Genomic DNA, 27,769 nt, shown 5'->3' on the forward strand with positions numbered 1-27,769 from the left:
GTGCTTGTTAGCGCAATAACTCAGTCAACGCTGGACCGATATCCGTCAACTTGGTATAGAACTGGAAGTCGGCCAGAACGAGACCTGCAGTGCTTTTGGTGCCAGAATATATAAATTATAACCGAACCTAACTCATATTAACCTAATCTAACCTAACCAAAAATGACCTAACCTAACCTAACCTAACCTAATTTTCACGCTCTATACGTATATTAGTTTGGTGGTCAGCACGCACTGTATGGATGGTGATTCCTTATTTTGTCTAATTCCGTGTTGATTTTGAGTCGCATAAAATCCATCACGACCTCTTATTTTGACCTTTCTCTTTCCATCACTTCCCTCCCATCACAACGCCCCACTCTTACCACGCTTTACGGGCTTCCCACAGCCTCCCCCCTTCTCCTTCTCTCCCCACACTCTCCTTCTATCCTCCCCTTCCTCTTTCTTTCTTTACACCCTCTCTCCTCATCCCTCTGTACGTCTTCCCTCCTCCTCCCTCTCTCTCTACGTCTTCTCTACTCCTATTCCCTCCCTCTCTACGTCTTCCCTAATCCTCCCCCCTCCTTCTCTCTCTACACCCTCCCCTTTCTTCCACACCCTGCTCTTCCTTTTCTCATCTTTCCTCCTTCTTCCTCTTCCCTACTCCGTCCCTCTCCACCCCCCCTCCTCCTCTGACGCTAGGCTGATGCAGTTAGTTAATTATGATAATGTTATCAAACTTCCATCTGAAGTTATGACCGTGATGAGAAGACTGGCATCTTGGAGATCAGTTCATCTCTCTCTCTCTCTCTCCTCTTACCCCTTCCGCTCGTCTCACCTAACCTAACCTTAACCTCACCAGGTATGCAGGCATACTGTTATACAGACATGCTTAGTCACACAGTAATAGTCATAAAGCCATTCACTCATATAGAGTCATACAATAATACCAACAGCCCACTAATGTCTCCACACACTACCTCGGCTGCCCCACATCCACACACACACATACGCACACATCTCAAGCTCGTACCTCCGTCAACTATCCTCGCTCACGAGTTCACTGATATAAAAAAGAAAATATTTTTTTTTTGCTGTATTAGGTAGTATTTGAGTTCCGTTAATATCTATCCACACTGTATGTTGGAGATCAACACAGTCTATTTGCACGCCAAGTTTCCAGCTCCTTGGACAAAAGATATATCTCAAATCTCATTGCCAAGCGCTCGTACCGCCGTGTACCAGGACGTTTGGCAAACATTCTGCTTAAAAACATCTACAGGTTAAACAAGGTTCCCCCACCCTTTCATTCCTTTGGCTCCCTACACCCCTTGTGTACACTGGAAACTCTCTCTACCCCCAATTGTGTCCTGTGTACGTGCAGTTACTTAGTTGGTCACGAGAAATTCTACACACCGCTGTAAGTGTGTTTGAAGTGTAGTTAATAACGCAGTATATTCCAGGCACGAAGAAGTAAAATTATTGAGGATTGTGTAAAGTCATCCCGAACATAATTTTGTGTGGTTCTTTTCTTCATACTTAGGAGTCAGATGTGGAGTATGTGACTATTCTCTTATTGAGAATAGTCAGATATGAAGTATGTGACTATTTTTTGCTTATGATAGTCAGATGTTACTATCCGTATGAGTAAGAGCACATCACGACACCATACTCGTGCATTACAGTATAATAAAACACGTTTTATGACCCTATGGAATATATAGAAAACGGAAGAAGGTCCCTCCATCTCCTCACTCCTTCATCTTCCCCCCACTTTCATCCAGCCATCGACTCTCTATGTATGTATGTATGTATGTATGTATGTAACTCACTCTCCCTCTCTCAGAAATATTCTAGGAACATTAAATATTTCCACTGGATTGAAAGTACTGCACTTCATATTGCCCCAGATCGTAACACTGACATCGAGCCATCCGATAAACAGTTGAGGTACTTTCGATGACACATTCATATACGTTTTTATGCACAAACGATTTTACAATTTCTGACAGTTTATAATCTCGTCAGTTTATATACTCGCAAAGCAGTTAAATAGACTTTACATGGAAAGCAGTTTATACAAAGTCACAATAGTATATACGCACTCATGGCAGTATATATATATCCACCGCGGTAGTTATATACTTTCAAGTCAGTTTATATACACTCTTTGCAGTTTGTATACATTCACGGCAGTACATGTACCTGACAGTTTATACACTATAGTGGCAGTTTATTTACACACGTTATTAAATTCATGCATAACAGTTTTTACACGCTTGGAACAGTTTATATATAAAGTAGTTTGTACTGTATACATTTTCATTGCAGCTTTTATACAGTTATAGCAGTTGGTACAATCATAAACTAAGTTACACACATTTCAAACTCACTCAACATACAAGCATACTCCACCCACACACACACACACACACACACATACACACACATACTTCTCCCACGCTGGAAAGGACTATCTACTCTATGCAGATCGCTTGTCTGGGTGGCCACACGTCGGTACTTACGGTAGGGATGCGACTTCACGAAGCACCATTAAGCTTCTACACATCTTCTTCATGAATGTTGGTGTTCCTGTCCGCCTTCGCACCCATGGTGGACCACAGTTCTCCAGTCATGACTTCCGGTCCTTCCTCAAGCGATGAGGAGTCAACCACGACATCTTATCGCCACACTATCCAAAGTCTAATGGTCATGCTGAAGCTTATGTCAAGCAAGTAAAGCATTTGATCATGAAGACCATGAAGGGTGATAACCTAGATGATGAAGATTTTGGAGGTACGGATGGCAAATCCCCATCCCAGATACTCCTTGGCCGATCATTACGGACAGTAATGCTGGCCCACTGATGATCCTTCGCTCCCGAGTAGCAAACTGTGGCAAAGGAGTATGGCAATCAGCAGTTCACACCAAGGTAAAAGGCAGAAGAACACTACAACCGCTCTGCTCGTTCTCCTCCTCCTCTTCTGAAGGTTGGCATGCCTGTCCGCATCCGTCGGGACGGTGGCTGGTGTTGGTCGCCACAGGTACTATCTCGTCAGGTTTCCTAGCAGTCGCTTGTATTAGCGTAATCACCGATTCCTGCGTCCTCACCAGGTGCCATCCCCTACACCAACACCTACTCCAATGTACGTCGGCGCTGCTGCTGATGATCCCATAGTGCCCGCATCATCAGCCTCGGAGTCTACTAAACAAGCAGAGCGCCACGTCAGTTTCTCCCTGCCACCTGTCTCGTCTCCCAGGAGAAGCAAACACCACCGCAGATGCCCTCACTGACTGTATATACGAATCCTCGATTCTACCCTGGACTCCCTCAGAAGGGGGAGATGGAGAGTTTTCAGTTAGCTAGGTATATATGTATAAAGCCTACGCATGTTGTATCAGTTGACCCATACCAACCCCCTCCCCTGAACCCTCCTCCCCACCGGAATATCAACAAGTTCTCGCCAGAAGTTATAATTTCATTTAGGAAAGGAACGGAACCAGTGTTAAACAGAGGTGAACAGTGGTGAACAGTGCTTAAGTCAGTGAGAACAACTCAACAGTAACAGTCGTACCCAAGTAAACCTTCACACAGTGAGGTCCCAGGTACCCAGTGATAACGGCCCTTGAGACCCAACAACAACCAGCGATGTGTTAATCCGTCTACGATATGAAGCCCTAAGACCACACCTCACTCATATAACACCATCTTTGAGGAAATTACTACACCACATGTCCCTCATAACACCATATGTGAGGGAATTACTACACCACGTCAAGTCCCTCATAACACCATCTGTGACGGAATTATTACACCACGTGAGGTCCCTCATAACACCATCTGTGAGGGAATTACTACACCACGTCAGGCCCCTCATAACACCATCTGTGAGGAAATTACTACACCACGTGATGCCCCTCATAACACCATCTGTGAGGGAGTTACTACACCACGTGAGGCCCCTCATAACACCATCTGCGAGGGAATTACTACACCACGCCAGGTCCCTCATAACACCATCTGAGGGAACTACTACACCACTTGAGTTCCTCCAAACACCATCTGGGAGGGAGTTACTACACTACGAGTTTGCTGTTCAACACCTACATTAATCTGTATGTTCACTGAATGTTCCTTTACCTTTCTCTAATGAAGGCTTTTGTCAAACCACCAATGTATGTAATAAGTCATTTATGTCCAATGTATATTTTCAGCCTTCGGGCTGCAGAATTTTTTCAATAAACCGTTAATTATTATTATTATTATTATTATTATTAGTAGTAGTAGTAGTAGTAGTATGTATGTATGTATGTATGTATGTATGTATGTATGTATGTATGTATGTATGTATGTATGTATGTATGTATGTATGTATGTATGTATGTATAAGAACATAAGAACATAAGAATGCAGGAAACTGCAGAGGGCCTATTGGCCCATACTGGGCAGTCCCATTTACACCCAACCCCTATTGCTCATTTAAGCATCCAACCTATGTTTGAAGCTATCCAGCGTATTCGAGTTAATGATGATATTTGGTAACTTGTTCCATTCATCCACTACTCTGTTTCCAAACCAGTGTTTACCAATTTCGCACCTAAATCTAAATTTGTGTAATTTAAAACCATTGTTACGAGTTCGCTCCTGGTTGGATAGTTTGAGTACCTTTGTAATGTCCCCTTTGTTTAGCCCTGACTTCCATTTATACACCTCTATCATGTCGCCCCTCGCTCTGCTTCTCTCGAGGGAGTGCAAATTAAGATACTTTAACCTGTCACTGTACTCAAGGTTCCTAATGCCCGGGATTAGTCTTGTCATTCTCCTCTGGATTCTTTCCAAGGATTCTATATCCATTCTGTAATTTGGTGACCAGAACTGAACTGCGTAATCCAGGTGAGGTCTCACAAGCGCAAGATATAATCTTAAGATGACGTTGCTAGTCTTGTAACTAACACTCCTTTGTATGAACCCAAGTACTTTATTAGCCTTGTTACGAGCAAAAACACATTGTTTACTTGGCTTAAGATTCCTACTTATCATTACTCCTAAATCTCTCTTGCAGTCGGATTTCACAATGGCATCGTTGTTCATCTGGTATCTTGTTTCCCTGTTTACATCTCCTATACTGAGTACTTTACATTTGTCCACACTGAATTTCATCTGCCATTTTTCAGACCATTCGAAAATTTTTTTTAGATCTTCCTGTAGTTTTGCGGAGTCCTCGTCAGATTTAATTACACGTCCTATTTTAGTGTCATCAGCAAATTTACTTATGTTGCTGTCTATGCCGATATCTATGTCGTTTATGTATATAATAAATAATAATGGTCCAAGTACTGAGCCTTGGGGAACTCCACTAGTGACGTTGCTCCAATGGGATTTAGTGGGGTTAATGCTCACTCCCTGTTTCCTGTCCTGTAATCACGCCCTAATCCATTTTAGAATATTACCTTTAATGCCATGTGCTTCTACCATTCTTATTATTCTTTCGTGGGGGACTCTGTCGAAGACTTTGCTAAAGTCGAGATATACCACATCATAGTTGTGCCCCTCATCCACAGATTCGAAAACTGATGAAAAGAATGTTAATAGATTAGTTAGACATGAACGCCCGCTTGTGAAGCCATGCTGGGATCATTGATCAATTTGTGCTTCTCCAGGTGGTTTCGAATAGAGTTTGAAATGATTGCTTCCAGTAATTTGCCTACAATTGATGTTAGACTGATTGGACGGTAGTTAGAGGATAGTGATCTGTCCTCCTTCTTGAAAATCGGTATTACATTAGCTATCCTCCAGGATTCTGGTACTACACCTGTTTTTAAGGACATGTTAAACAACTTTGCTAAGGGCATACTAAGCTCTTCTTTACATTCCTTTAATACTCTGGCAAATATCTCATCGGGACCAGGTGACTTATTAGGCTTTAGTTTGTCTATTTGCTTACTAACATCGTTACTAGTCACTGCTATTTCGCTTAATTTGTTTTCTTCACTATCTCTGAATAGAGTCGGTGCCTCGGGTATCATGTTTAAATTTTCGGTGGTGAAAACTGTTGAAAAATATTTAGTCAAATTCTTGCTCAATTCTCTGTCGTTATCAGTTAGCTCGCCGGTATCTGACTGTATTGGCCCAATCTTTTCCTGTGTTTTAGTTTGATATGTTTGATAGAATCCCTTGGGGTTTGTCTTCGCCTCCCTTGCTATCCTCAGCTCATTATTCCTCTTTGCTTTCCTTATCTCGGTCTTAACCCTACCGGCCAATACCTTATAAAAATCCCGGAGGTAAGTTTCGCCACGATTTATCCTCCTACCTATAGCCTTCCTTTGACCAATAATGTTCTTTAAATAATTATTTATCCATTTAGGGTCATTGTTGTTTGATCTGAGTTTTTTGTATGGTATGTTCTGCCTTTATGCATTAAGTAACTCATTACTTAAATTGTCGTGGAACTCAGCAACCTCAGATCTCGCTATGAGGTCGGTTTCAACCGTCAGGTCCATGTAGTTCTCCCCCAAGCATGATGCCCCTTCTCTCATCTGCCTCTTCAAATTATCAAAGTTTGCCCTTCTGAAATCTGGGACTTTTGTGGAAATTTCCTTATGGCTGCTGTGAAAATCAAACTGGAATCTAATATCTTTGTGATCGCTGTTTGCAAGTTCGTTCCCTACCTCGACATTGCTAATGAGGTTTTCTCTTGTAATAAGACGGATCTTGTATGAAGAATATTTATATATATATATATATATATATATATATATATATATATATATATATATATATATATATATATATATATATATATATATATATATATATATATATATATATATATGTATATATATATGTATATATAGGTAGAATATTTAGTAAGAGAGTAAAGAGAGGACGAATTTGGTAGCGTGGTCGTGTTAGTTATTTACTCTGTCAATACACTTATCTTATCTTATATGTCAATACACATCTACTACGTTCTTAAGGACAACTTCTCAAACACCTCTTCATTACAACTATTTATTAATTATGACAATGGCATTGACACATTAATAACACCTTCTCCCGAAGTTACTAGGACATTATATTTACGTTACTAGGACATCATATTACGTTACTAGACACTGATTCTCGGGCACGAACATGAAATGAATACACTTCCCACATAAGTAACTCATCCCATGGATAACTCTGACAAAAACTCACGTGACCTGGGGGAGGCCTAGATGGTGATTCTGGGTTGTCTCTAGGGGAGACTGCTTAGCTGGGACACCGGAGTGTCGGGAGGGAAGTCTCGCTCCCGACCGGAGGAGGGCTTGCCTCCGGCTCTCTGTCTGACTGTCTCGACTCTCCTCCCTCGACTCTTTGACTCCCGTGAGGGAGGGCTGCGCCGTCCTATATATTGGGGGACGGTGAAGGGTCCCTTTACATTTGACCTCGCTAATGTAGGGTCAGGTCTGGACTTTTTCTGAGACTTAAGTTGTTGTATATATTGGAGGCAGGTGGCCACTTCTGCTGACTGGGTGCCGGGTGATTTGTAACCCCTTGACTTGGGCTGCGAGGGGCCCCCTTACATTTGACATCCCTAATGTCGGGTCAGGTCTGGACTGTTTCTGAGATGTAAGCTGTGGTCTGACAACCCATCACTATACTCTGTTCGACAGAACTAAATCGAGTATATTATTATCCCGGGTGGGTTCGGTTATATGTTGACTTAGGAAACAGTCCTGGATAATTTCAAGAAAATCCTCTGATTCTGAGTTACCCGTAAGGTCAATCCAATCTATTTGGCCAAGTTTAAAGTCGCCTACTATACAGTATTTGTTGTGTACGGAAGCCCTGCGCATTTCATCCCAGATAAGTCGCTCATTAACTCTATCAAGATTGGGAGGTCTATATATTACCCCTGTGATTAATTTATCCCTACCGTCGATTAATTCTATCCAAATTGTTTCTGTATTCCGCTCAGTTTTTATTTCCTTATTTATTTCACACTTCAGATTAGCCCTGACATAGACTGCTACTCCGCCTCCTTTCCTAATCTGCCTATCGGAATGGAATATTTTGTCACCTGCAATTTGGTATTCGACAGGTAACTCACGTGAGTCTAGGTTTATCCATGTTTCAGTGAATGCTATTATATCGATTTTTTCGGTACATGCCAAGGCCCTAATATCATCCATTTTGTTTCTCATACTTCTACTGTTCGCGTAGTAGACATTTAAGTTAGTGGTGTTCTGAGTCCTCCCTTTGCCGCGTTTAGGTTTTAACTCACTGTCTAATTTAGGTTTGTCATCATTCCTAACACTACTTCCCTGTAACCATTCACTTTGTTTACCCTCTCCCACTGCAGCCTCCTCCACCCCCGTGCTCACATGTTCCCCTAGCTGATTAAAGACTTAGACATCTTTTGGACTGCTCTTTCGAGAGTCCCAGCCAGGGTTGCTACTCCATCCCTAGACAGATGAACCCCATCCTTAGCATAAAGGTCCCTTCTGCCGTAGAAGTTGTCCAAGTTGTCAATGAATGGGACTGATATTGACTTGCAATATCTTTCAAGACGGCCGTTGACACCAACTGCCCTTGACAACCATTCATTGCCAACTCTCCTTCTAGGCAGGACACCACATATGATAGGGATCCCTCCCTTAGACCTAACACATTCTATAGCTGTCTTGAACTTATGTATGTATGTACACTCGCACCAAAAAGTATCGGTGCAGGGTGAGATCGACGACTTCCGAAACGATACGTATACACTGTAATATGTCGGGAAGGTTGGTAAGTGTATCCTCATAACCCCTCCACCCCCTCCACTAGGTGTTGCCATATGGCTGACAATCAGTGTGTTTGTTTCCTCTTTTCGGATTGTTGCTTTGTGTCGACTGAATGATGAGCGAGGGTTCGGTTTAGGTGAACGTGGGTATAAAACAGAGGCAATATGAAGCACTAGAGATCTACACATGCCAGACGACATGGAAACCTCAGAGGGAATACAAGGAGCTATTATTGCCCTTCATAACGAAGGGTTCGGCGTTACAGATATTAGCCGGCGGGTTGGTGTCCACAGGAACACCGCTGCACGTTGGATACGGCGATACCTCGAAACTGGTGCTAAAGACGACAGTTCTCGGAGAGGCCGTCCACGACCAGGTTGAGTGGTTTATTTGGTAGCATAAATTAATGTGGCAATATTCACAAGTATCACAAATAATTTTTTTAACAGGGAGCTCCTCATATTTCATACTGTCTATTTATCACTTTCCGACCTAATTTATAACGGTTTGTTTCACTTGACCAGGCCATAGAAGCTGCTTGTGATGCAGCTCAGCAGGATTACACAGCTGCCAACATACGGCTGGAACAACTCGCCTTTCCCAAAACCTATCGTCACTGGTCTCAAATTGTTCACACTACAGTATGCACCGACACTTTTTGTTGCGCGTGTATGTAATAATAATAATAATAATAATAATAATAATAATAATAATAATAATAATAATAATAATTAATGGTTTATTGAAAAAGTTCTTTAGCCCGAAGGCTGAAAATATACTTTGGACATATATGACTTATTACATACATTGACATTGGTGGTTTAACAAAAGCCTTCATTAGAGAACATACAGTGAACATACAGATTAATGTTTACAGTGGAGGTCACGTAGATCATATGCGCTGAGGTGTTGAACAGCAGACACGTAATGTAGAAACTCCCTCCCAGATGGTGTTATGAGAGGCATCACGGGTGTAGTAGTTCCCTCACAGGTGGTGTTATGAGGGGCTTGATGTGGTGTAGTAATCCCCTTACAGATGGTGTTATGAGGGGCCTGATGTGGTGTAGTAATTCCCTCACAAATGGTGTTATGAGGGGCATTACATGGTGTAGTAATTCCCTCACGAATGGTGTTATGAGGAATCTCACATGATGCTGTAGCAACTCATTCACTACGTGGTGTCGTAGCAAATGTGGACACCACGTGGTCTGGTGTCACAGGACCTCACTCACTGAAGTGAGTGAGATGTGGTATCAGGCCTCCCTATCGTGGACGGATTAACACATTGGGTACCTGGGACCTCACTGTGTGAAGGTTAGCTTGGGTACGACTCAGCTGTTACTGTGGAGTTGTTTTTCCTTGACTTAAGCACTGTTCACCACTATTCAACACTGGTTCCATTCCTTTCCTAAATGAAATAATAATTTCTGGCGAGAACTCGTTGATATTCCGATGGGGAGGAGGGTTCATGAGAGGGAGTTGGTATGGGCCAACATAACAGTTGACGTGGCTGCTACCAGAGCAGCGCCAGGTACGTTTTGACCCTTCGGTGTTCAAGTATGTATGTATGTATGTATGTATATGTGATATCCAGAAATTTCAGAGTAATTTCAAATGCCCCGCCATGAGTGATACTGTTGCGCAAGTCTCAAAGGGGCGCTTCCACTGCCTTTACCATCTATTAAATTTTAATAACCCCCAAGTCAAGTGAGAAATTAAAGTCCAGCAAATTCCGACCGGTTACATATATATATTCTATGTATGTGCTGCTACCATTACTCTGTATTGTTATATTGTCCAACACCTGGCAAACTACCGCTCCTCAACTCCAATTCACTCGCCAGCCAGCCTTCGCCGTGGTAGGACCTCTCTCCAGACCCTTCACTGCTAAGGCCAACCAGCCTTTGTCTCTAACCGTTGACGACTGGAACTCAAACGACCACCTCACTTACCACCACTTAAACACTTGGGAAGCTTGTTCCAGACAACGCCCTTTCTGTGCCTCCCCACTGATCAGGGGTGTCTCCTGATCAGAGCCGGCCCAGATAGGGTGCTCTATAACGGATTCCTCCAGCGGACTTGGGCAGCGATCCCACTGGTGTTTCTTTCACCAGTGGCTACTTTCCCTTTGATCTTCCTTCTTTTTCGCTCTGGCCTGGGGACCTGCATCCTAGAGGTACTTGTCCTGCTCTGCAACTGTTCACCTCCACCGCAAGTGCTTCTAGAACACGAAAGGGGTAGGAGCAGAACTCCATCCTCCGCCAAGCCTTCCTGGTTAAGGGGTCGCATTCATGAATCCTCCACTCTGAATAGATACACTAGCTCACGCCTATAAGTGAGCACTTATCAACATTAGGGAAGTAGGCTCCCCTAACGGGGCTTCTGGGAGTGGCATAGGAACCACTCTACGACCACTCGACCAGCAAGTGGCGATGGGGAGTGTTGCAATTCCTGTGTTAGGTTGCTCTCCTGGAATAGGTAGGTTGCCTGTAACTTTCACCAAACCGCTACAAGACTGAAGCCACGGAGAACGACCAAAGCAAAATGGCGAGGACAACTGGAAACAGGATCCGGGTACGCTCCCTCCAGGGGGGGGGCGTACCCAAAAAACACAAGGAGGAACGGGGCATACTATTATGTGCCCAGTTAAACATCAAATTCGCCGCCTTGATTGAAGCAAAGGACTCATTCATAGGCCTTTGCCTTGAAGAAAGGACGTGGACAACATGCTCTCCGCCGATTCAACAAGGAAATTAAAATGACAAGACTTTGAAATAGTAATACCACCACAACTTCGTGCAAAAAAAAATGTAGTCATTAAAAGGGAAGACAGGAACATACTAAAGGAAACACTTAACTACATAGCTAACAATATAGAAGAGAAGAACCCATGGGCAAGAGTTGAGGAGGTGGTGCTAATGCCCGGGGCTCCTACCATGATGAAAATAAGGTTTGGAGAGATCACCATGGCTCAAAAAGGCCTAGAGAATGGCCTCTGCATCTCCCACTACCACCTAACAAAACAACATTGAACAAGAGGAATTCTACCCAATAACACCGTATCCCCAAAAAGATAAGAAGCTCTGCTCTGAATGCGCAGCAGAGGGCCACACATTCAGAGAATGCAGTAACAAAGATAACCCCAAATGCCTGAACTGCAATGGGGACATTCGCAGAAAAACTGAAGAACCCCCCCCCCATACAACCTATCTTAATTTGAGCGAAGGCCTACCATTCACAATACTAACGACTATTATTCATGCACACACCAACAACATTGCAAAGCCAGGATCCTTCGGAAAAACGACCAGGGAAATGTTTGCTGCTAATAATCTGCCGGAGGTGAAATTCCCAGACGACGTCCCTTCAACAGAAATATTTAAAATTATTACCGAGAATAGCTTGGGAATAACTAAGACACAGGAGCAAACAACCAAACTTGTCATAGAAGAAAACGTAATGGAAATAGACCCAATCAGCCAACCAATCACACCACATCACAAATTATCAGATACCACAACTAAGCAGACAAAGAAACCACAAACTGCCAAAGCTGACCCAACCAAAGTGAAAACAAGAAAAGATACCGACACTGGCCATCATGCCCCCCCCCCCTTCCCATCTTCACCAACCAGAGCGCAGGCAGCAGACCAAGGCGAGGAAATCGGGATCCAACTCTACTCAGTTAACACACCACGTACAATATCACGTGATAGACTTCTGCAGATCAAGGAAGGCGCAATCAAATTCACCTACGGATGCCAGGGTAGAAGAAGCCTACATAGAAACGTTGATAAAAGCAGGACTAATAAACACCAAATATAACAAAATTGAAAGGGTAGACGTAACTAAATTCAAGAAAATCAGAACGGGACTAAGTGAAGAAAAAATAAACACTCGCCAGGAGATGCACGAGCCAGCAAACACGCTGCACCAAGTTCTCGGGATTCACGACTTTGCAAAACAAATCATTAAAGATAATCCAACACAACGTTCTTGCCTGAACCCTGGCGAGGAAAACAGAACTCATTAACATATACAGCACACTAGACCCAGACGTCATTCTTATCAACGCACACGGACGAAAAGACAAAGAGAAAATCAAAATATTTAATTATCACGTATACCAAAGAAACATCAACGAAGAACTACATGACGGGACAGCAATAGCAATTAAACGAACGATTCAACACAAAATAATTGACAACTTCCAATGTAACTTCCTGACAGTAGAAATAAACACCTCCAAAGGACCAATAACAATAGGAACATTCAGAAGACCATTCAGAAGGCCAATATTCCCGACAGGGCACCTCCTAAAGCTAACCAGGCAAAACAGCCCGGCAGGGCCGTCCCTAGGAGGTTGAGGGACCTGGGGCAACTCAGCCACTGCGGGGCCCCAGAAAATATGTATATGGAGTCAGATTATGCGGTCAGAGGAACCCACCCCCACCAACCCCCATAGGACTGTCGCTATGGATGATAAGGTCACGGTTGCGATGGTGGCTTAAGCAGTCAGGTCAGATTAACCAGTCAACAGGTAATGTGTCCGAGGTCACTAGGTCTAGTGCTTGGCCCCGCGGGGCCCCCACACTCGCGGGGCCCCGGGCGGTCGCCCCTGTTCGCCCCCCCTAAAGGGCGGGGCTGCAGCCCGGCATACTCCTAGGCGATTTGAACTCTCGACACACAACCCTTGGACATCACAACAGAAGCCCTGCTGGAGTAATACTGCACAACCTAATCGAGCAAGGCAGCATTACACACTTAGGCCCAGAATTTCAAACATTCATAACACGGGAAACTCTGGGAATCCCGACATAATTCTGACAAACAGACACCACCATTTTCACACACACATAAAACCTGGACCCGCCAGCACCAGTGACCACATACCAAAAATAGCAACTTTCTCCACATCTCTAATACAAATTTCCTCGACACTAAGATATTCATTTAATAGAGCGAACTGGGAAAATTTCAAAACAGCCCTCAACACCGATGAAACAATAACACTTCACAACTAAAACACCAACGAGGTCGATATTGCCTTAGAAACCTGGCATTCAAAAATCAGAACAGCCATGAAAAACAACATCCCCAAAAACACATATCGCACACTATCATAGGTACAACTAACACACGAAGAAAAAATCATCCAAACCAGATTCATTAATCTACATGAATTTATAAAAACACCCGGCTGGAGCCCACACATCACTGTATTGTATAGAAATCTCAAAGAGGAATTACTAGAAAGATGTAAAATAAAACACAACGAGAAATGGAATCAGCTAATAACCAACGCATAAGCAGACTACAAAGACCCAAAAGCCTTCTGGACTAAAATAAAAACTCTCATGGGAACCACCTCAGAAGAAAACAGGACCAAAACTCAAGGAACCAATATTCAGAACATTCTGGAGCAGCATCTACCAAATCACGGATGGGGACAACCGAAACTTCTGCAGAGAAACAGAACATTTGGTGATAACACACTTTAAACAAAACACAAACAAATGACAAAATCCAGGACAATCAACCTCAACACGTTAGACATTAACAACTCACTAAGTGCTCCAATAACCACACACTACATCACAAAAACAATTGCCAGCATCAAGAATAAATCGCCCGGAACAAGTCAAATAAACAATACCGTGCTGCAAAACTTACCACCACCAATGATCAAACAGCTTACAGACATCTTCAATGCTTCAATAGCAAACGGATTATTCCCATCCAGATTTAAAATGGCAAAAATAAGACTCATTCCCAAACAATGAAAGAACCCAACACAGGCAGAAAACTACAGACCCATATCACTTCTCAAATCACCTGGCAAAATCCTAGAAAAAATACTAAACCATAGCCGAGGCACCAACACTGCAATGGCCTTAATATACGAAGCCATCGCAAATGCAGCCAGCAACAGAAATCAATGCAATATAGTACTCAGAGATGTCAGTAAAGCCTTCGACAAAGTATGGCACGTGGGACTCAAATATAAGATCATCCAACTTAGCATGCCACCCAACATCACGGTTCTCCTCTGCAACTTCTTTGACAACAGACAATGCAAACTGACCATCGACAACTACATAGGTCAAAACTTCACCCTTTATAGTGGAATACCCCAAGGCAGCAACATATCACCAACACTATACACCATATATACAGCGGACATGCTCAACCAAGAAACTCAGAGTACATAGCATAAACGCAGACGACGTAACCCAAATCATTTGAAAGGAAATGGAAAATTAAAACAAGCACGCAAAAACTGAAGATAATTCATATAAATAAAACCAGACCCTACCCAATCATGGTCAACAATCAAAATATACCATAGGCAAAAAATGCGAAAATCCATGGCCTCAAAATTACAAGGAACGGCATACTACCACATATCACAGAAAGAATTGCAAAAGCCAAGATCCAACTAACTAAACTCAGAAGATACCGCAACTTAAACAAAGCACTAGTCAGACCACACCTGGAATATCCCGCAATTCCACTCAGCACAAAACAAAACAAATAAACTCAAAATACAAGCAGTCCAAAACGTAGCCCTCAGAAGAGCAGCAAAACTCAGACCACCATAAACAAAAAAATCCAGCTAGCTACACACAGAACATAACCTAACCACAATCAACATAAGAGCACATAATCAAGCATTAGCAATGTGGGAAAAGCTATAAGAACTAGAAGACCCCATACTCTAACAATCAATGCAAGAAGACATTACCAGAACACATAACTGGTGGCCAAAGAGCATAGCATATGACAACACAGAACCAGAACTAATATATACAAAATGAAAACCAACAGACACAAAGGACATGGAGGGCCCCCTCCCCAACACCGTAAACTACTTTAGCTTAGATTAGCTTAGCTTCCCTTCCCTTGCTGTAGTGGACCTGAAATGTGGCATGATAGACTTAACCCCGTCCCCGCAAGGGGGACAGCCCACCTGCTATCAATCTCCCTTTTTATTTCCCACTTCCTAACTTTGACCTTCCTCCTACACCGTCTTCCACCTTCCTGAGCTAATGGCTCTCTTCTCACCTGGCAGTCTTACCAGTCTGTCTATGCAGAGCACACGTCTGTCCCGTGCTCTTGCCTCTGTTCTGATACTCCTATCAGCATACACTTTCATTGCAGCTTTTATACAGTTATAGAAATTGATACAATCATAAACCAACTTATACATATTTCAAACACATTCAAAATACAAGCATACTCCACACACACACACACACACGTCTTGACCACCATACGGTGAAGACGTACTGACGTTGCTCCCACGGCCGCCTGGGTCTAAAATTGTTGACGCTATCTCACCATCCCCTCCTCAATTTATCTCCTTAACTGGATGTACTAGTAAAGTCCCGCTAAGAAACCAATGCAAAGTTTGATGACCACTATGCGACAGGTAGCCTGTAGCAGTGACAATTCCAAATGAGAAGAATGGAGACACGAATGAAGAGGCAGTGTGTATCGGGTACAGCCCAGGACTGCGACCTTCACACTACAGTACAACATATTATGGAAATCCCACCAACAACACGTGATCCCCCCTACACCTTGTCTACTGTTAGACGAAATATAAATCCCTGGACGAGGGTATTGTAATGCTACTAAAATCCCTCTATCATAAGGCACTCAGTAGACTGACCCTCAAATCTCTCTGGTCAACTTCATGTATACAGAGAAAGCTCCAACACCATCCGCATTAACACCACCAGCCATCTTGGAATAGATTCTCCTCTATTCGTCCTCGCGCAGTTGTCTGACCCACAGGTGCTTCAGGGCTTAGACCTGCCCCTCCTCATTCACTGTGAAAATTATCAACCGCAAATTAACTTGTCTATTCACTTTACTTTTCCTCCGCTCTTTTGTACTGGAAGCTTTTGCTTAATAACCCACTCCCCTATGTCACCATACTGGTATTTAATATGTCATTATAATTCATTATCTGTTGTCAGCCTTTGGCTGTTACTTTCTCCCAATAAAACGTTAATTATCCTGGAATCTTTAATGTAGAACCTCAACAAGACTTACACTATGTTTTTTCCATCGCCGACTGATGGGGGCGCCATTTATGACAGGTGACGTCTACTCTAACCCTGGAATTCCAGGACAGTCCTACCTTCACCACCTCGGCGACTTGTTCTCCCTGCCTACTCTGTCGTGAAGTTGAGCAACTGTTACCTACACAGCGGGATCTACTGGGCAGCTATTTGTAACGTATATTTTTTTTTTAATTTTACAATTTACATATATATATATATATATATATATATATATATATATATATATATATATATATATATATATATATATATATATATATATATATATATATATATATATATATATATATATATATATATATCAATATTACATATTAACATATTTATCCGTGAAATACATGGATGCCTTTTCTTTTAAAATATAATTGATCATCCATTAATTATAATATATCCTGCTTTTAATAATGGCTATAGTCGCCTTAACATTATAATTTTCCTTCCTACTTAACCACATACAGTCAATATAATCTGATATTAGCATGATCATTGTATTTTTATCCTAATCATTACTACAGTCAATATTAAACATTAAAAAATGCAGAAACAATTTGCTATTGACATTGCAGACTGGTAGTCAGGAACTTTTTAAACCATTTAATTATCTCTTTGTTATGGAAGCAGAAGTAAATATGTAATGGATATTCTACATCTTACACAACTATCATCTTGTTTTATGTTTAACATTTTTAGTCTCTGATTTGTTGGTAGAGTTTCATGAATATACCTATACACGAAGCCTCTCTGGTGATGATCCATATACTGTATTTACAATAATATTTTCCCAATTAAAAGACCATTTAAACAGAGGATACGTTTCTTCACCTGCTGGTTTAGTCCATGTCATTAACATATTGTTTACATCTTTATTCCTGACATTGGGAAAGTTATGATGCCTTGCTACCCTTCTTAGAATATTGATTGCATTACTATAATAAGGTGGAGACAGGTAGGAAACATTATCTGAAGGTTTTATATCTAGTAGATAACTTGTCTTTTCATGGTCTGAAGCAATTTTTATGAAAGTTGTACATAATACTGTATAGCACCTGCTTTACAAAACGCATTAACTACTCCAATACCTCCTTGTTTGACAGGTAAATAGAGAGTTTGTCTTTTAATTGCCTGATACATACCACTCCATATGTATTTGCAAACACATGATTCAATTTTCTGTGAGTACATTTTATATAATGGAAATGTATGGGGTAGGTACCATACCTTGGACAAAACTTTTGAGTAAACAGTGTTACGAACCACGCCATCAATTGTCATGATCTACCTACCAAGCACTACGAACCACGCCATCAATTGTCATGATCTACCTACCCAGCACCACGAGCAACGCCATCTAGGGACGAAACCCGAGTATGACTAGTCTTAGCCACCACTCCGGGGTTTCCCTTCTCCATATCCTGGTTGTTGCGACACCTCCTCCAAGTCTTCCTCATCAGCTCCAGATCGAGGAGAGTTCAGTTCACTCTGGGAAGTGACCACACTAGGATCACCTATTCTGGAAACCTACGGCACAGTGACTACCTACCATCTTCTTCAATACTCAGCCTTACTCGTCAGACATCTCAGCTCCGGACTTAAGTATTTGTTATCCTATATTGCCTCCCCGCGTCCACTTGCTTCAAATTGTTGTATGTTGTATAAATATGTATATACTGTTAAGCCAATGTTGCGTATGTTTAGGTTAAATATGGTTAAGGGTAAATTATAGAAAGCTGAATATTTTGTTAAGGAATTTATGGTACTTTATTATGCACAACAAAAACTCGCATCCTTTGTCTATCCTTTTATAGTCCGATTGTCTTTGTTTTTTTATTGTTGTTGCCTGTTGGGATCTGGGTAGACTTTTAACTATATTCTAAATCCCCAACTTGTAACAACAGTAATTGCTTTTTGGAACAAGGATAATTTTCTGTTTGATAAACAATTGACAGTAATGGGGATATTTTCCAAGATTTTGTTCAAATTCTTCTTGCCAATATTTTTGCAACTATTTTATAATCTACATTTAGGAGGGTTATTGGTCTCCAGTTTTCCATTAAATTCGGATTCCCCCTTTTAGTCACTAGCTTTATTATTCCAGTATTTTGTAACACACTTAATACTCTATTGCTAAAGATAAACTGAATAACCTCAATGATCTCTACCCTGATAAATTTCCACGTGTGTATATAAAACTCTGCCGATAGACCATCACTACCTGGGGATCTACCAAGGTTGAGATTATTAATTGCTTCCCATATTTCCTTCTCGTTTACTGGTTTTATTAAAGATTCATTTTCCAATTCCTTTAGTCTTGGTTTGCAATTCTCTCTACAATGTTAACAGTATTCATCATGAGTTTCAACTCTTCTATACAGATTCCCCAAAAATTCTTTAATTACATAAATGATTCATTTTGTATTCTCTATTTCTTCACCGTTTTCTCTCTTAATCTTAGTAATTAATTCCTTGTTTCCTTTACCTATTTCTTTACAGAACAAATGGCGAGAAAGCTTTTCTCCTTCAATTCTGTCCTTTATTCTGGATCTTATTTTAGCACTTTTACAAATTTTGTTCCTTAATTCATTTATTCTGGTTTTCAGTGCCTTTATTTCTTCATAATTCACATCACGGTATCTAGCTTTTTCATAAAATTCTCTTAACCTACTTTACAATAAATTAATTAGCTCATATTTTTCTTGCGACATTCTTTTACAATGTTCATAAAAAAGTTCTTGCATTCTAGTTTATCATACTGTTCCTACCACTGTAAATTATTCTGGTATGTGTTTATTTTCTCCTAAACGTGTGTATCCAAAACACTCCAAAGTTTTCCTGCACCTCATCAGAGTTTAAAATACTGCAACAGTATCAAATTTTACTATTTTGTTTTCAAACCCTTAACGTAAAGCCTATCAATTCTTGACCCATATTTATCCCCAACAAAGAAAACTCAGGTTGATAATTATGTATCATGGTAACATCCTTAAGTTGTATATCCTTTATAAAAGTTGTTAAGGCTTTGGACACTAAAACTTTGTTGTCATGATTGGTACAATCTCTCATGTTGGTAAAACAGTTAAAATCTCACCCAATTATTATACATTCACTATTATTTCTGATATAATATAATAAATCATCAGAAAATAATTCTTCTCTCTCTCCCTTTCCCTTGTATTCCCTGATGGAACATAAATATTGATAATAGGAATTATATGGTCTAGCACGGAAACTCTGACACCTAAAATTTGCCATTCTCCTCCATCTCATAGTTTAGTGTTTAGAAAGTGGAATTTTTCCTTACTAATAGTGCAGTTCCTCCTTTTAACAAATGTATACTATTTATAATAATTTCAAAGTAATCATTTAGGTAAGATAATTTTCCTGGATCCTTAACATTATGTTCCTGTATCATAAGGATGTCAATATTATAGTACTTAACAACAGATGTTAGTTGCATTTGCTTACCTAAACTATTTAAGCCATTCACATTTAATGTAGCAAACGTTATATACATATTAATTATTGTTATAAAAAAGAATGTAAAAAAATTAATTTATTTACTTTTTCCTCTTGACGTCTCTTTTTCTTTCTTCATCTGTACTAATATTGTCTTTATTCACCTCTTTTTTGGCTATTTCTTTTCCATCCCTCTTACTCAGCATCACCTTACTACCACTAACTGCTCGCACGCTCCATCTTTGTACAAGTTCAACCTTTTCCCACCATGAATCATCTTTTCCAATTGTGTTCATTTTCTTCCCATCGTCTTTTATCCTTTCCCACATTCTAATCCATTTTCTATCTAGGTATTCACTTGACCACTCAAATCACTTTGGTTTTCATAGTTTTTATTTTGTTTCGAAAGATCCTTTTTTTCCAGAAATTTTTGAAATATCACCATCAGTTCCAGCATCTGTTTTCACTTTTACCTGATTTTCATCATCACTGTCGTTAATTTCTAATTAAAATTCCCCGGTTTGTTCTGATCTTTCTTGTCTGCATCATTCTCGCTTCTGCTTGGTGACATACTACAGGTAACCTCTACAATTTCCTCCATTCTATCCATGTTTTCACCTCTTGCCATTTCACACTCTGTCTCTGTAATATTTATTGGTTCCATGTCATCTACTGCTTTATAATTTTCCATACTTCCGTAAGATATTTTACCTGTAATTTGATCCTCATTATTCTTCTCCGTATATATCTCGGCCTCACATGTAGTGGAAGTTTTCTGCATTGCATTTTCTGGACCATCTGGGTGTGTGGTATAATCTGGATCTACAACATCCTGGGTTATAGTCAAAGCAGGCGCTTCTTTCCTTTCTACCCCATACTGGGTTGTTGCTGGAATCTGACTTACTTTGACATTTTCTTCTCCTTCCTTAATATCTGCCCTTGAACTTTGGATCTCACCAGAAAGTTGCATGGCCGGGAAGTCTTCCTCATTAAAAGTATTCACCTTATCTACTTCCCCAGTGCGACACTCAATTGCCAAATGACCTTCATGTCCGCATTTGTAACAAGTTTTCCTCTGTCCAGCATAAAGGAAAGTTAAATTATGGCCACCTACTGTCACTGATGATGGAATGTTATTTTTTAAAGTTACCTTTTTTATACTTGTTCGGCCTCACAAGTTCCACTTTAACATATTAAGTTATGATATTCATTATAATTTAATTTCCCATATCAAAGGGAGCTTCTTTAACTGATATATAAAAGGAATTCTAATAGTTTTGTCTTCATATTCCTCACAAATTTGTCAAAAACAGCGTTTTCCCCAAATTTCATCACCACCTTATTGTTTCTTAATAGTTGAAAGCCAACTATTTGTTCCTGTTTTATTTTCAGTAAGTCAAATATACATTTTCATATTCAGGTTTACCTGAAAACAACAGTCCGATAGTCTTTTCTTCTTACAGGGGGTGTGTACGTCCCCATTTCAGCTATTTTATTATGTAACCTGCATAATTATGGTGTTCTCGGCCTAGTGAGGTGGACGGCCAATGCCACAAATCTTCCAACAAAACCTGGCAAAGTCCACCACCACCAGAAATTTTCTTTTCACCTACTCGTGCACTATGACTTCATGGACTTTGAGTAATAGTGTTTAGTAATAGTGTTCATATTCATAACAGGGCAATACTTTTTATAACATTAAAAAGATCCAAGTAAACTATTTCAGATGTAGTTGTAGCCACGAATGTTTGCGTTGAGCAGGAGCCGTTTCTTCCAGCTTAGCTTGTCAAAGCTATCAACAACGAGAGTGGACTCCTTACATGTAAGCTCTGACGTGGATTCAGTTAGTTATTAATACGAATAATATTTTTCTGTAATTTTGAATTAACACTAATTCATCATACCTTCTAATGCTTAAATTGGACTTTAGTCATAATAATGGTAAGGGATACGGAATGCTTGATCCTGTGAAATTATTTCACCAAACAGCGTAGAGGGCGGTTGAAATCTGTGGGTAATTAGGACGTTTATTTTGAGTTTTGAGCAGGGCATTTCTCTAGGTGGACTTGTAACTTATGTTATACTTCTCTTACTCTAATCAGTAGTAATTTTGGTAAGAAATACTTACTGAGCGCCTTTTTACACAGATTTCCCTTACGATAGTGGAGGAAGGGCCCTATCATCCATGAATTCCTAATCATTATTCTTACCCAGTAAGCATAAAAAATTTTAGGGTCTACAATCCTATCTTTTCCCATTGGTGTACTACTTTATATAAAATGCCAGGGTGATTAATGACCAGCCTCTTCTTATGAGTTAAAATATGCAAGCGGTTTGAAAGGGAATTCCTTTTGTTCCGAAAAGACTAAGATTCTTTAAGTTTTGAAATTACTTGATCAATAATCATGTCTAGATTCGATATTTCTGATTTCATAGCTAATCTTACTGTTGACAAAGTCGAAGGTACAAACCTGAAGAAAGCAAACTGAAAACCTATAGCTGATTATTTTGAAATTCCAGTCTCGAAAAGTTTGCGTAAAGACAGATTAAAAAAAAAGGTAGTTGTCCAATGATTAATCTCAAGTGGAAGATTCTCCTCTTCAACGGAGAAGTGAGTAGTTGAACTTGAAAGAGAGAAATTGTTATTTGAACGAGAGAAATTTGAGAAGGTATAATTGAAAGAGAAATGGAGAGAATTGAAAGAGAAAAGGAAAGACAGAGGGAGAGAATTGAAAGAGAGGAGGAGAGAGAACATAACTTGAGAGTAATTGAAATCTAAAACAAAGCCAAAAGAGAAACTCAGTTATTTTGATTGGCTCCGTAATGTAAATTTGGTACCTAATTTTGATGAATCAGATCCTAAGTCTTCAATCCGTTTGCTTGAGCGCACAGCACTCCACTATAAGTTGCCCAATGATGACTGAATTTGGCTACTTCACAATAAGCTCACTGGGAAAGCAGCTGAAGTCTTTAATAGTCTAGACTAGAGGATTATTCTGATTTCAAGTTTATCAAAGACAGTATCTTAAATGCTTATGTTATTGCTCCAGAATCATACCTTCAGACTTTCCGAAATTTCCTTAAGCCTTCTAACATGACATATGTTCAATTTGCTTCTGAAAAATTACGTACTTTTAAAATGTGGCTTAAGACAACTCAAACTGGCACTTTTGATGACCTGTCAAGCTAATGGTCTGTGAGGAAATCAAAAGACGAATTCCTTTAATAACATGGCTTATTTAGAAGACAAGGGTGAATAAGATTTGATGAAACAAGCACAGCTGGCCGATAGATAAGCTTTAGTGCACAGGTTTAAAGGGGGGAGGGGGGAATAAGAAGCCGAACACTGTAAAGTCACCCTCAGGACAAAACCAATGAGGGTTAAAGAATGAGAGGAAGCGTGGCGCTATTCATGATTAACCCGTGCATACTCTGATGGGTTACCAAATACCATTTTATCAGTTCGATTTTAACCCTGGGTAAACCCCGCCATCTAGTGCGTGAGAAAAGTAATAAATTAGAAAAAAGCTCAGGAGTAACTGCTTTAAATCCCGTGACCTATTCCTCTACGTATTTTTTTTTTACGGGAATTAGCCCACCCGGACACAGGTCAAACGACCCACAACGGGGCCTGGGGGCAAAAGAAAAAGAACAAAGAAATTGAAAATAGAGAAGAAAAGGGTTATACTGTGTTAATCTACACCACGAAGATACCGGAAAACCAACTTTTTAAAGTGAGACAGATTGTAAGAGCATGGAAACACAGAAGAAGGCAGAGCATTCCACAGTTTGGCTGTGAGGAAAGGAGGTACTATAACGGGTTATTCTAGTGTGACCGACATCCACAGAGAAACGGTGGGCACCGCGAGCAAGACGTGTGTTACGAGCCCACGGCCTTGCCGGCGGTACAAAGGATGCCACATCCACCGAATAATTACCTGTTAAAGTAACCTGTAAAAGAGAGAGAGTGAAGCAACATTGCGGCGAAGAGAAAGGGAAGAGAGATTGTCGACTAAAGGAGGAGAGTTAATAAGACGAAATGCCTTTGATTCCACCGTATCTAAAAGTTGGACAGAAGAAAGCCACCCCAGAAATGAGAGCAGACTCCAAGTTAGGGCGAATGAATCCCTGTTATACTTGGAGCAACTGCTCAGGAGTGAAGTAGCTACGGCGTCTGTACAGCATTCCCAACTTTCGGGAGGCAGTTTTAGCTATATTAAGGATGTGCGATTTCCAGGACATATTGGAGGAAATGGGGAGGCCTAACATATTTATTTCAGAATTTGGCAGGATGTTAGCGTCCTGAAATGTAATTGATGTGAGGTCGTCTAATTTACAAAGGGTAAATAGTAAATATTAAGTTTTATTACTATTGAACTTAACCAAGTTTGTACCTCCCCATTCAGAGATGCTTCTCAGATCCGCATTGGTAGAAGTAATGATATCAGCTCAAGAAACAGATCTAGTTTGAGAGTTAGGGGAAAGGGGATAATGTGAAGAAGGTTAAAGAGTAGAATCATCAGCGTAAGAATGGATAGAATTAGTTGTAGTGTGAAGTAAATCATTGACAAAAAGAAGGAAGAGAGTAGGTGAAAGAACAGAACCCTGTGGGACGCCACTATTGGTAGAGAAAGAGCCATGGATCAGTTCTCAAGGAAGCTAGAGATTAGAAAACAAAGTGGGGGAGAAAAACCAAAGGAGGGAAGTTTAGATAGCAAAGACTTGTGCCATACCCTGTCAACGAAAGTTTCCCCATAATCCCTTCAGTGCAAGACTTTTCATTTATTATTAATACTTACCTAGTTAATGTTATTAGAATATTGTAATTCATTATGTACTTTACCATACGGAATGCTAGAAATCAATCAATACAGGGAATGCAATCTCACGTAAGTGATTTACATATGTAGATATTGTAGTATTACTTCACTCCCATATACATATATAAGTGACTTGTTAACATGGTATATACTGTAACTGTTGGGAAACATCTCATATGGTTGTGTTTTCAGTTTTCATTATTGCTAATGGCTCCTTTGTGTTCACAATCATTTAAAGTACATAAACTAAAATCTTGTGTCCCCTTTATACCGACAAATTAGTTTGCTTGCACTACAAATCCATCCAAAAAAACTATGGGGAGAATACATTATAATAGAATTTAAGTTAAAAAAAACATTAGTATAGGAACATTTATTTTTATTACAAGAAGTGTCACACAAACACAATCACAACTATTTATTAACAAGTCAAGTAAGCTGTAAAGGCCTGGGACTTAGGGATAGAAATCCCTTGCCAGCCTAATCAGGATCTTATAAGAGGAAAGTCAAGAACCATGGTTTTCCGAGGGATAACAAACGACCGTTCGAGATTGACATCTCTTTACTATGAAAATAACACAAAACTCTGACACCACTCACACAAACATCAAATACCAATTACGGGAGTCGGCAATTAATGGAGTCAAACAATTATGGGAATCAAACAGTTAATGGAGTCAACAATTAATGGAGCTAAACAATTACGAGAATCCAACAATTAACGGAAGTCAAACAATTACTGGAGTCAACAATTAAGGGAATCATATAATTAACGGGAGTCAAACAATTAACGGGAGTCAAACAATTACTGGAGTCAACAATTAATGGAGTCAAACAATTACGAGAATCAAACAATGAACAGGAATATTTCCAACGGCTGTGGCCCGGTGGACGGTTCCGTAAAGCAGTGATCCGTTATCAGGGGGAGGGGGGGGAAACGTCCAGGGCAGCTTGCGGTGGCGGGCGTTGGTCTTGTCACATAGGAGAAACGCCAGGGCACGGATGAGAGATAGGGCATGGATAAGTGGCAATGACGTGGCAGCCGCTGTAGTAGCCGGGGTAAGTGTCCGGAGATTGACAGTCGATTTGTGAAGGTTTGGAGAAACAGCCCACGAGTCCAGAGCCTCAGATGAGAACACAACCAGAAATTGAACGAGCAGCGGGGAAGTGCAGCTATGGTGCTAGCTGGGTAGTGTCTGGTGTGTGTCTAGGCGGCAGTGACGTTCTCACCTCTCTCTACCCCCCCCCCCCAAAGTGGGGGACGCGAACAAGCAAGCGGGCGGCGAACAACCATCCTGCTCGTTACAGCCCTGACACAGCTCCCCCAACAAAAATCTACTGTAAGGTAGATTAAAACTTAAGATTTGTACCCAAAGCAAAATCATCCTACAACAAATGTTTAAATACACATAGCAAAATAAAGAATGGTCACATTAAAAGAATAAGTGGTAACTTGATGTCCAAATCATAAGGCCGTATTAAGGAACTGCACGTGGGATCCTCTTCAGTCCAGGCTTAAGTTTGGGCCTATTTCCAGTCGTGCAGGATTCTTTTATCCCGTCCTGTGTTATCGGTAACTGGCAACCGAGATCATCCGAGTCTGGCGCCTGAACTTCACAGGAACTCTTGCAGGGTAGTGCCTCGACTGAATCCAGCTGGGGACCGTCGTCAAGGACACGAGCAATGTGGGCCCTGCAAATATATTTCATTAACAAATTAGTTTGATATAATTTAGGCGTCTTAGAGGAAGAGGGTGAGAGCAGTCCAACAAAATCTATGGCTACCCGAGAAAATGGTTCTGTAACGATGGGTAAGGGTTCAAGTGGAACAGGACGGACTCTACCCTTGGTGGAAATACGGGGGCACTGATCACAACTCCGACAAAAAACTCTAATATCCGATCCCATACCTGGCCAGTAAAACTGATCAGCAACCTTCCTATAAGTTTTCCTACGAGAACAGTGTCTTGCTAGAGTGCTCTCGTGAGCTACAGAGAGAATGTTACTACGACAATCAGCAGGTACAACAAGTAAAAACGGACCTACTTTAGCTGGTCGCTTGGATGACATACAAGACCTGTGTAACAGACCATTAATACAAACAAACTTGTAAACAGACCCATCTCTAACCTGATCCTCCTCCCCGGAAGTCACCTTCTCCCTTACCCGCGTCAGAGTGGTACACGAGGTTTGAAGCTTGGCGAACTCCTTGGGTGTCACAGTCAGTGGTAACAAATTCGGCAGAATCAGGGGATGCAGTCGTTTCACCTACGCCGACCGTGTCTCCACAGCTTATATCTTTGCTAGAGGTGAGGTGGCGTGTGAGGGTGGCAAGGCGAAGTCGGCAGGTGGTGAGTCGACGTCGGCAGGTGGCGAGGAGACTGGCGCTGGTGGCGAGGAGACTGGCGCTGGTGGTAAGGAGAGTTTTAAAGGTTCCGGGTCGTTAGGGTCACGAACTCCGGGAACATTACCAATGAGGACATTAGTGAATTTAATGGGATCTCTTACCACATTAGACCAACCAGTGAAATAGGGGCAACGCAGGTAGCACTTACAACAGGGAACTGGTCAACACGACCTAAATAATCGGCGACACTAACCTTCGAGCAGCTGGAGACGTCAGCGTCAGGCAGGGCTTCCTCAGCGACAATGCACG

This window comes from Homarus americanus, unplaced genomic scaffold, assembly GCF_018991925.1.
Source record: "Homarus americanus isolate GMGI-L3 unplaced genomic scaffold, GMGI_Hamer_2.0 scaffold18703, whole genome shotgun sequence".
In the NCBI taxonomy this organism is placed as follows: Eukaryota; Metazoa; Arthropoda; class Malacostraca; order Decapoda; family Nephropidae; genus Homarus; species Homarus americanus.